The following is an 11,719-nucleotide window of genomic DNA, read 5'->3' as shown; positions in this document are numbered from 1 at the left end:
TGACCTTCCACGGAGATGAGGCGCCTTTCTCCGCCTCCCGTCTAATCCCATCCCGCCACCGACGGTAGTGAGGGCGCCGGCGGCCACCGTGGGAGGAGGAGGCGTGTGGGGGATCGCGCATCGGAACGTCTCCGGCGGCCAATAGCAGAATTTTGTTCAAGAATGAACATCAGACCACTCACCATCATCTTGCCATGCTAGTTGGTTGATAAAACTAGAAGTGCACAACGCCCTTATGAGCAAGTATAGTTGAAAATATTTGCGTCATATCTCATGCATGTTTCATTTTTGTTACATTTTACTTGCTGAATGCACAAATGATTCTCTGCAGCTGTCGGAATGCAGAGCTTTTTTGGCCAGAATCAGCTGCGAGTGGGAAGAAGAAAGCTAGTGATAATGAAAGTTTTCGATGGTCTCTGAGGACGATTCTTGCGCGATTTCAGGGGAAATCGAGAGCCTGAGGTTTCAGCTGGATGACAAGGTGAAACAACTACACTACTGGAAAATTGAAGTTGGGAGTTAAACTGACTCTCAAAGTCTCAAGCCCAAGGAGATGAAATGCTTGAACACGCAAACCCAGGAGCTCAAAGTCTGGAACAAGGGCTTGGAAAAGAATGTAAGCTTTCTTGCATGTCTCCAATACAGTAATGAAAATAAATTCATTTATTTATGCCCGCAAACTCACGGAAAAATATATGTACGCAGTAAACTACAGATTATAGAGTCATATATTTGTGTTGATTCAGTTTTTCTACCCTTTAGGTCGTAGAGGTTAGAAGATAGTGAAGGGTTACAAAAGGATTTTTGTGGTTGAGATCTGAATGGCCATTTTTTCTTTTTTGCCATCATGCCATGATTATTTGCGTCCATATGTAATATGTTCAAACCATGATGCCATTTTGTAAAGTCGTAGATGCCACAGAGCTGATGTACCTTCTTCTAATTTTACACTTTAGGATTGGACATTCTCTTACCAGTCATGCTATCAAATGTGTTGTCTGCCAACTGTTTAAACTTTACATTCTCTATTAATCAATCTCCGAGCAGTCATGAAGTTCCATACATTAGTTTACTCAAATTTAGCATGGATATGCATCTGCATCTTTCACTTGTTTCCATAGTAATTCCATACATTTCTTATTTGCATGCTCTTGATGATGAGCTCGCTCTTGATGATGAGCTCAGTTGCAGAACTTAGTAAAAGCGGGGTCCCAAGGATCAAAGCATAGGTGAAAGATGTTAGGAAGGGGGGAATTCACATCAACTACCAAGAGAAAAGACTTGCAGGTTTTCATCACGTGTCTGCCTATTAAAGTTGTGTATATTTTTTAAAATTTAAATCTTCCAATATGCATATGCTGAAAATCATGAATGTTTTCATAATTTTTGAATTACTTTCTGTTGACTCAGAACGAAATAAGAGAAATTAGCTCTTAAGAGTAAAATGTATTTGTCTTTTAATGTGGTTGGCTGTAGTTGTTCTTGCTAAGGGAAAATTTAGTTTGTATGCCCACCTTATAGTGTCTACTTCATACTGCAGATATAGGAACTAGTAAAAGCAGTGTGAGATTCAGTTCCAAATCCAAAGCCTTGTACCCCTTCCTTAAAAAATCTACTGCTTATATATAGTTAAAGGTTGATCTTAAATGCAGATGGTGACAAACTATGCTAAATGGTTGATCAAGAAATGGGAAGATTAGGCATCCAATAGCAATAGCAATAGCAATAGCACAGAGATAGGTTCTAAAAAAAAAGCACGGAGATAGAGCTGACTAGAGGAAACAATTCCAAAAGTTGGCAATAGATGTTGCATCCGGTACTTGTTTCTGAAGTTACTAAAGGGAGGGAAAAGAATTGTGTAGAAACATATTTGGGCAAGGAGGGTGTAGCGCACGAATAATCTGCCACCTACCGTTGCGCCTCTCCTCGCCGCCACTGGCCACCGCAAGCGAGGAAGGCAATGCCGGCGGCCCCGCACTCCTCCTGGATGAGCGGCTGCCATCGGTAACTGCATGTGAGGAAGGTGACACGGCTGCGAATCGGTAGTTTTATTTGCGAGCCAGACTCGCTAGAGCCACGCGTGCCTCTTCGCTGCACGCTTCGGAGAGCGCGGGAGACGGACCGGATGTCTCATAACTCCCTTCCCTCTCTCGTGTCACCGTCCACTCCTCCATTCACACCACTCTCTCACTCTCCTCACCGCTCCTTACTCTCCTCCGATGGCTCGCCCGCCGCCGCGCCGCCCGCTGACCCCATCATCGCCGGAAACAACAATATCCAAGACCGGTGGGTGGCCGGCCTCGTGAATTCAGGCATTGACCTGATGGCAGCCATCCGCGCTCCGTCGCCCTTTTGCACCAGGCCCCATCATCGGGCTGATGAGGTGTCGGCTGCTTCGGCTATGCCGCTGTATCCGGACCTGGTGGTCCTGGGTTCGGTTGCGCCGCTCGAGGAGACATCAGGTGCACCGCTGTTCAGAACCCCAGTGGGTGGAGGGTTTTTTTTAACCCCCATTCGAGTGTTGCCAATGCTTTGTTACTAACACAAGTCATCTTACGTGACAAGATCATGAAGATGGAGTGGGACGTAGCCGGTGGAGGAGCGCATGCCGTGGCTGGCACCGAGGGCGCCGAGGACCTGATCCTAACAAATTGCTTGCTCAAAAGGGTGAACCTGCCTGGCAGGATCGCTGCCATGAGCCAACCACCTTCACGGGGACGGTCTCTGAGCACCGGCCACGAAGAGGGGGCATGAGAGCCGTTGCGTTTCTACGTTCAGATCAAGGACATGGAGGATCTCACCATGCTCATCATCCCGCCCAAGTTCACGGAGGTGATGAAGTAGCGGCTGGTGATCAAGGCCCCGCGCGTCGTTACACTGTCGGCCAACAAGTGGTGCGAGTTCTGGGTTCAGGTCCAGAACTTCTTGGGTCAGATGGTCCTTAACCGAGGCTGGCAGTACTTCTGCCGCCGCCACAGGATCGTCCCCGGCGACCTCCTCGTCTTGTGAATCTCCGGGCTTGGCCTCAAGGTGCAGATCTACAACCACGACAACTCGATCATGTGCAGGGGTGCGCTGCAACAGGCACAACTGCATTGGCAACATTTCTCTCGCGCTCTAGAAGTCTTAAGTATAAACATGTTAGTAGTTTGTGTTGATGATGTGAACTAGTGCTGCAAACTTGTTTATATTTTGCCAGGATCAACACGTGATGTGAAGTAGGGGGCATGGGATGCCCCTGTTGTCTTAAACCTTAAACCCTACTATTAGTATGCATGGTTATCAGTGGTTGTTTATCTGTTGTTGTGTTGTTAATTAGGTAGTTTGTTCTTATGCTATGCTTGTTGTTGTGCTACAAATGTGATGGTAAGGTCACCGAATTTAAAAGGGATGAGCAGAACACCAACGTGCACGCAGCCAAACAGGTATGATGTGCATCTGCCGACTTCTGAAGCACATATGTGTGCAACCAAACAGCTAGCCCTAAAATCACCACTGATGCAATATGAACGACCAAACAACATGCAGATATTGATTTTTAACCTGTTTTTACTCAGCCAGGCTGAACTGAGACAAATATGCAATGCTGGTAATATTTGACATGACAACCAGACACGCGCTTAGCAACTCAGCTCATTCACTAGGAGGGATCCTGGACGCGTGGAGGTGGAACCACTGCAAAGCTAGCAGTATCTAGGCACCTGCGTGAAAACGTTGCCCAGCATCACAGTCAAACGATTTTGATGTGTTGCCTTGATATTCCATGAGTTAAAAGCACTGGGAGTCCTACAACTTGCATCAAATGTGATGGTTTGGTTCAAGAACTTGCATTTTGACCCTATCCAGTCCTTGAACTTGCATCAAATGTGCAAATTTGGTCCTGACCAATCACAAAGTGACAAGTGGACGCCTGGTGCCGACCGGTCAGCACGTGGCATTTTGCAAAAAGGCCCCTGCCTTTGGTTTGAATCTACCCGCAGGACACGGTTCCATTCCAAGCAAGGATTCCTCACCATCACTTTGCAAAAAGTATAGGTCACAGCGCACGTAGTATCCAACATTTGAAGCAGAAAAACAAACGTACCAGGGCGGTCACCCCCTTTTACACAAAACTTTTGGCGAGAAAAAAAGACAAAGGGAGGGATCAATGTAAGTAGAAATCGTCTCAGTTTGGACTCGATAGAAGAGGAAAACGAGCAGAGGAGACGCAACAGCACTAAGGCCAACTCCACCGCACGACCCCATTTTGTCTGGGTGTGTCCGTTTGAGGTAAAACGGATATACCAGACGACCCAGCGGCAGAACTCATTTTATCTTTTTGTCCGTTTCGTGTCCGTTTCGCCTCATCTCTGGATCAAAGTTGGTCTCGTTTTAAGGCCAAAGCGGACACAGACGGACGCTTTCTGGCCACTCCTCGTCCGCCTCGGTTCGCTTACATGTGCAGTGTGGCCCGCATGTCATACAAATAAAAAGGGACCACCAACCCACCCACCCACCCACTGTTGCATGCGCCGGCGAGCAAGCGAGGCGGGCGGGCTCGGCGAGCGGGCGCGCAAGCGGCGACGGCGGCGAGCGGGGCGAGGCCGGCGCGCGCAGGGGCGTGCGGGGCGAGGCGAGCGTGCGGGGCGCGGCGCGGCGGCTGCGCGCGAGCACGACACGAGGGCGGCTGCTGCCGCTGCCCGAGGGCGAGCGCGGCGCGAGGCAAGGGCGGGCAGTGCGAGGCGGGCGCGGGTGGGGCGGGGCGAGGCGTGGCGGGGCGCGGCGCGGGCGGGGCGCGGCGGCAGGGGTGGCGGGGCGCGGCCGGCGGCTGGCGCGGTGTGGCGAGGCGGGGCGTGGCGAGGCCGGGCGCCGCGTGGGCGGGGCAGACGCGGCAGCGGGCGCGCGCGGCGTGGCTAAGTGGGGCGCGACACGGGCGGGGCGTGGCGAGGCCGGGCGCCGCGCGGGCGCGGCTGGGCGCGACCGGGGTGCGGCGGCTTCAGGGGTGGCGGGGCGCGGCGGGGGCGCGACGACGGGCGCGCGGGGCGGGGCAGGGCGCGACCGGGGCGGCGGCAGCAGGAGGCGCACGCAGCGACGGCAGGCTGGGACGAGCGGCGTCAGGTGCTGCAGCGGGCTGGCGCGGTGAGCAGCGCGAGCTGGCTGCTGCAGGGTGCGGGCGCGCGGTGGCGAGCGGGCGAGGAGTTGAAGGGCACGCGGGCTGGCGCGGTGAGCAGCGCGAGCTGGCTGCTGCAGGGTGCGGGCGCGCGGTGGCGAGCGGGCGAGGAGGTGAAGGGCACGCGGATAATTTGGGTTCGGTCGCTGCGCTGGGCGTCTCCAACAACAAACGGACATTCATGTCTGTTTTGCTACCTATTGCCACCTTAAACGGACGAAATACGGACAAAGTGAACGATCCGTTTGGGGTCGTACGGTGGAGTTGGCCTAACCGTGCAGTCAAAAAAGCATGCTGGTCCGCTCCTACTAGCAACAGTACCCCCGAAGACCATTCAAACAAAAGAACGGCCTGACGACCGACCTCGCAGACAGCAGGATCGTGCTTGGGTCCAGCATGCATGATTTAGCAATGGGCAACGCTTGTCATGGCCTGATCATCAAGCCTATCTTGTCTAATCAAGTGTCAACATCGAACAACGCATATACGTAACTCCGACTAGACAGCTATCATCGACAATCAGATTACCGCCGTCCTTGAAGCAGTACAAGTCCATCGACGGCGAAAAGCCGCGGACGCCTCAATTATTGCGGCGATGAGCCATGTGACGCGGTTAATTCTGCTCCTGTTGCAACACTTTCCATGTGAGGCGGAGCCGCGGCGATGAGCCATGTAACACTTTCGAACGAGCAGCAGCAACGGATTCTCAGTGGCAAAATGGAAAGGCCAAAGGCAGGATAATGAAGAAAGAAAGAACAATCGGCATCGGCCTCTAGTCTATGCAGGTGTCGGCTAGCGAACAATAATTGGGGGAAATATATCTTGCAAGTACAGTACTACCACTAACTCGTACGGTTTTGGAGGCATGTTTCGTGAACTAATTAACAATCATACAACTCCCGATAGATAGATACAGACAGACAAGCACATCAACCATTAACCATCAATCATTAATCATACTTCGGCAGTAATCGGACTGTTACATCAACCATTAACCATATTCCAACCTCATTCCTAGCATCAAAGGGGGCACTCACTGAGAGCGGCGTTGCAGAGGCCGAGCGTCAGGTAGCTCGATATCCCCTTCGTGGGATTGGACTTCATGATTCCATCCTGTCAGACATTTCCAAGGTATACTAGCCAATATACTTCTGCGTGAATAGTACAAACGTATGGGAGTTGCACAGGTTAAATAGATGGTGCATGTCCGCGTTTTCAAAATGGCACAAGATAAGCCTGCCGCGTGTGCAGAGTTGCAGTGCAATAATTGTTCAACTGGCCCAACGAAAAAGTAGCTTAAAAAGTATCATTTTTATATGCGGCAATTTTCTGTACATGTACAGTCAACGCATCTCTTTTTATATATATAAACTAATACTCAAATTAGTGTGTAATTAGCTACTGATTTATAGCAAACAATTAACTGCCTCTTTTTTTAAGGAGCTTTCTTAAGATGGGCCCCTCTTACCCCTTAAGAGGCAAGAGAAATATTTGATTTGAACCCTCCATTCATCAAGGAAATGTTTGACCAACACAAAAAATTATAGTATGGCAATTAATTTTTTAAAAAGAATTTCTTAAGTATTTCCCACATCTCCTTTTAATATAATAAAAGTTTAGATGCGAGCCTCGTACATATATGTTGTATCTACCATAAGAAGACAAATAATTCTCGTGTTGTAAAATATAATACATATCCATGTGATCATAAAAAATAATACACACAGTACAAAAAGCATTATTATAATTCATCTAGATTCCATCCTAATAATCTTCAGTATGTGTATTCGTATCATTCTGAGAGAGCTGGTAAAGAAAATAGATGTACACATGTAATGCTAGGAACCTGTATGATTGTTTCTTGTGTGAGAAATAAACAAAGCATTCTCCGTTATACAATTTCTTATCTAACAAAAAAATGTGCAAGAACACTACTACACATGGTTGCTTTGTTTACAGGAAAATTAGGATGGTATTTTTACTGCTTTTTGCTATGATTTTGTCAACTAGTATCCATTTTTGGTGTTTTGCAAAAACAAATCTATGCATTTCCTATTGTTTAGGTCCCAAACGACAAAATAAAACATCCATAGACATATATGATAGAACATGACAAACATTTACTTCCTTTGTTATACATGATGATAAGGTACGTCCAGCAAAACAATAAAAGGAAAGGAATAAATTATAATAATTTATTTCCATAATTATACCGCAACAATGTCCATACTACGCCATGATTAATGATCTATTACTTCATGTTACCTGCTAAGAGGTACTCCCTCAAATTTTTTTATTGTGCATATTAGATTTTACTGTAATCAAACTTTATGAAGTTTGATCAAGTTTGTAGAAAACATATGAACATTTACAAGGACAAATCTATATGATGTGAAAATATATTCAATTATGAATCCATTGTATTGATTCGGTGATGTATATGTTAATACTTTTTCCACAAACTTGTTGAAAATTTATAAAGTTTGACTTAGATATGGAGAGAGTGCTAGTTATACCAGCCATTAGATAATTAAAATTCAACTGTCTATATTGCTTTGGACCATCTTGAAATTTCTCTAGAAAATGTTGTGCGGCACTTCGGGTGCTAATAACACATATTCATTGCCGATGGTTCTACATGTAACCTCCTCCATAATTCTTAGTGGGACCTGTAAACCCATCAAATCACTAGTACCCCAGACGCCCCACACACAGTTGCCCATGTTGGAGGTATAAATGCTGCTCCGCCCATGTACCGTGTTGTCCATCCACTTGGGGCCTGCTGAGGAATACGGTGAAATACGGCAGCGTGTTCGGTGGTGGCTAATCAAATACCGAGGGCGTGATACCGAGCTGCCTGCAGACCGGCCTCCGCAACGTTGCAACAGCCAAAACTTTCAACGGGTGAATCGATTCAGGTGGAGCCGTCGTCGTGCTTCGTGGGACGACCGCCGTCGCGCTCTAGACGGAGCGCCGGGCCGGGGTCCAGTGCGGCAGCGCGGGGCTGAAGTGGCTGGACACCACGCGCGAGTCCAGCAGCTCGATGATCGGCGGGAACGTCACGCACCGGGGCGCCTTGTACTGGTTGATGCTGGCGCCCCGGGAGACGGCGTAGTCCATGAGCTCCTCGAACGTGCTGGCCCGGACGACCCGGATCTCGAGCGGCCCGATGGAGCCGTCCACCACCCTGCTCTGCCTGTACACCGTGTTCAGCGCCTCCTCCATCTCCAGGCAGCAGGCGTCCAGCGTGGCCTTGTCCACCGCCGTCGCGCCGGCGCCCGTGCTCAGCAGCTCCCAGTAGACCACGTAGTGGCCGGGGATGCTCTTGGTGCACGCCTGGCTGGTGTACTCCGCGTCTCCGCCACGGACGCGCCGTGCGGGCGGAGCAGCGCCGACGCGCGCTCCACGGCGCGCTGCAGCTCCGCCTCGTCGGTCTTGCCGGACTCGATGGAGAGCAGCACGTTCTTGCGGCGGACGAACTGGAACTGCGGCGCTGCGTTGTGGAACCCCGTCACGCGGAGGACGTCGCCGACGCGGTACCGGTTCAGCCCGGCGTAGGTGGTGATCACCAGCTCGTACTACCGCCCGGCCTCCACGCAGGCAAGGTCCACCAGGTTGCCCGCGTCCACGCACGACGCCGCGCCGGTCGCCTCGTCCACGGGGAGGAACTCGAAGTACCCCATGTTGGGCATGATGGTGTAGGACACCTCCGAAGGGTCGCAGAGCGGGCGGAGGTTGAGCCCGAAGTAGCACTCCGACGACGCGTACATCGTGCACGCCAGGGGCAGGTCGCCGCTGTAGTACTTGAGGGTCCCGATGTACTGCGCCATGGCGCCGGTGACGATGACGTCGAGATACTTCGTGTTGGGCCAAATGCGCCTGACGATGCCGGCCCAGTCGTCGTTGCAGCACTCGTCCCGGACGAACTGGGCGAGCTCGGGGTCCGGCCGGAGGATGCCCGCGACCGCCTCGCGCACGCACGCGTCGGTGACGCGTGGGCTGAGCGCGCCGGCCTCGATGTCGGCGGCGAGCTCCTTCCAGTTGAGCTAGAGGAAACGGATCGCGCGCAGGAGGCCGGAGGCGAACACGGCGCCGACGCGGAGCACCTCGTGGCGAACTTTGGCATGTCCTACGGGTAGATTCGAACCAAAGGTAGGGGCCTCTTTGCAAAATGCCGAGCGCTGACCGGGCCGGGACCCAGGCGTCCATTTGTCGCTCTGTGATTGGTCAGGACCAAATTTGCACATTTGATGCAAGTTTAAGGACTAGGTAGGGTCAAAATGCAAGTTCTAAGACTAAACCATCACATTCGGCACAAGTTATAGGACTCGTGATGCTTTAAACTCCTTATAAAAAGCATAGTTGGTGATGATGGTGTGCGTGCCATCCTGCAATATAGGCCGTCCGATCTATCTAACGGATAGGAAGGAAACTATGACAATTTACCCGCACTCCTCTCCACATTTGCAGATAAGGTCTTCCCTCGTGCATATGACACTAGTCTAAGTTACTACCTTCATAATGCAAAATAATATGATAGTAGTGTCATAGATGGCTTTATTTATTAGCTTGTAGACTCATCTTGTCTTGAGAAGCGCTATGTTACCGTAACATATTATGTTACCACCTCACATTAAATACTTGCCACATAAGTAAAAGAATTGGAGTGCGCTATGTTACTAGCTAAGTTACTCCCACTATGACTAGCCTAACTTTATTACTCTGTGCAATTAGCGATGGCGGCTCACTAGATAAAGTACTCCATGTAGTAACAAGAAATTTAAGCGGATGTACTAGTACTCCCTCTGGCTATTTTTACTTCGCGTATTAGATTTGTGTCAAGTCAAATTTTATAAAGTTTGACCAATTTATATAAAAGAATATCAATGTCCACAATACCAAATATATATACTATGAAACTATATTTCTTAATGAATCTAACAATACTGATTTGGCATTGTGAATATTGATACTTTTTTCTATAAGTTAGGTCAAAGTAGAGATACTTTAACTTTGGACAAAAATTATATGCAGACTAAAAAGGACCGGAGGGAGTACTAGAACTTCTCCACATTATTTCTCTTTTTATATAGCGGCGGCAGCTTACTAGTTAAGGTTCGCCTCTTCCCGATGCGGCTGTGGGGCTCGTGCACTTGGCAGATAGTGGGTACTGAAAATAGAGTCCATGTTCACATATAAGGCTGGTCATAGTGGGGAGTAACATATACTAGTATCATGCATATGATACTAGTGTATGATACTACCTCCATTATGCATAGTAACATAAACCAGTACTCTCTCCTTCCATCTATATAGGGCCTAATGCGTTTTTCAAGACCACCTTTGACTATTGATAAAATTAATACTACATGACATGCATAATGTGAAAATTATATCATTGAAAGCTCCTTTCACATACGAATTTGATGATGTGCTTTGTATAAGTTGCATGTCATATATTATTGCTCTAACATTTGGTCAAAGTTAGCCTCAAAAAACGCATTAGGCCCTATATAGATGGAAGGAGGGAGTATCATAGATGATCACATTTATTGCCATGCATGACACAAAGTAGCATAGCATTTAACATGATATGGTATCTACCTATGTTACTCTAACCCTCTCTCTCTTCTTTAATTATGTGCCACATAAGCATGTTTGCTAGTCCCAAGTGCATGTTACCGGTTATGTTACCCCCACTGTGGCCAGCCTAAAGCACTTGAGTAGCTAGCAACTGGCGCACAGGTCCTGACCTTTTACTCGGTTTTCGGTCTGCTCGGGTACCTGAGGGATAAACCCGAATTCATCGAACTTAGATGGTGTTTGGTTCTCTAGTCCTAAGACTTTTTCTAGTTCCTAGGACTTTTTAAAAAAGACTCACAAGAAGGTGCTTCTGAGGACTTTTAGCAAAAGGTCTTAAAAAAGTCCCAGCCTGTTTGGTTTGCTAAGGACTTTTTCTAGTCCTAACACAAAAAAATCTCTGGAACCAAACACCCCCTTAGTTCGGTTTTTAACATATGCAAACCGAACGTAGCACCGAAGTACTCGGTTTCGGTCTCGGTTAGTCCGGTTCATTAGTAATTTGGGCCTCCATAATACATTTAGGGCCTGGTAGTTCATGGTTGGACTTGGGAGTGTGTTTGCAAGCACAGAGCTGGTGGGTGGAATACAATCTATTTTTATTTGCAAGCAGAGCTAAGATTATGCTTGGTTAAACATTGTTTTGCCCCAAAGAGCTAGTAGGAATACCCTTTTGTGGAGATTGATCTGCTGCCCCGGCCTGGTGGTCGCATGGATGGCGGGAAGCCGGAGGAGATGGAAGCAATGGAGATCCCTGCAGCAGCTCCGGTGGAGGGCAGAAAATGAGGAGAGGAAGAAGACGAGTTGGTTCGATGGTTGGTGTGGTATGGTTCACCCTGTGCAAAACCGAACCGAAAACCAAAAACCGAACCGAAAAAACCAAGCCGAACTGAAATTACGGTTTTTTCAGGTTCTGGTTATGGTTTCAGTTTGCAAAATAGCAAACCATATTCAATATGGTTTTTTCGGTTTAAAACCGAAATAATTCGG

The 11,719-nt window shown here is 48.8% G+C and overlaps 1 long non-coding RNA gene and 2 pseudogenes across 4 annotated transcripts; 1 reads left to right on the top strand and 2 right to left on the bottom strand.

Annotated features, from left to right (window-relative positions):
• The first annotated feature begins 39 nt into the window (after nucleotides 1–39).
• LOC125509633 (uncharacterized) lies at nucleotides 40–4,483 on the top strand. Of its 4 annotated transcripts, none has more exons than XR_015604875.1 (5): nucleotides 40–243; nucleotides 332–616; nucleotides 1,186–1,287; nucleotides 1,653–2,462; nucleotides 2,575–4,483. It is a non-coding gene; the product is annotated as an uncharacterized LOC125509633 (long non-coding RNA). The 4 variants fall into 4 exon arrangements; XR_015604874.1 differs by having other exon boundaries at nucleotides 2,566–4,483; XR_015604873.1 differs by having other exon boundaries at nucleotides 1,653–4,483.
• Nucleotides 4,484–7,896: 3,413 nt separating this feature from the next.
• LOC125507110 (indole-3-acetic acid-amido synthetase GH3.8 pseudogene) lies at nucleotides 7,897–8,699 on the bottom strand (annotated as a pseudogene).
• LOC147971868 (indole-3-acetic acid-amido synthetase GH3.8 pseudogene) lies at nucleotides 8,434–9,358 on the bottom strand (annotated as a pseudogene).
• Between the last annotated feature and the right edge of the window lie 2,361 nt (nucleotides 9,359–11,719).

Source organism: Triticum urartu, chromosome 5A, assembly GCF_056163025.1.
Source record: "Triticum urartu cultivar PI428250 chromosome 5A, HENAU_Tu73, whole genome shotgun sequence".
NCBI lineage: Eukaryota > Viridiplantae > Streptophyta > Magnoliopsida > Poales > Poaceae > Triticum > Triticum urartu.
Note: the sequence above shows the minus strand (reverse complement) of the source record. Positions and strands in the feature narration are given on the sequence as shown.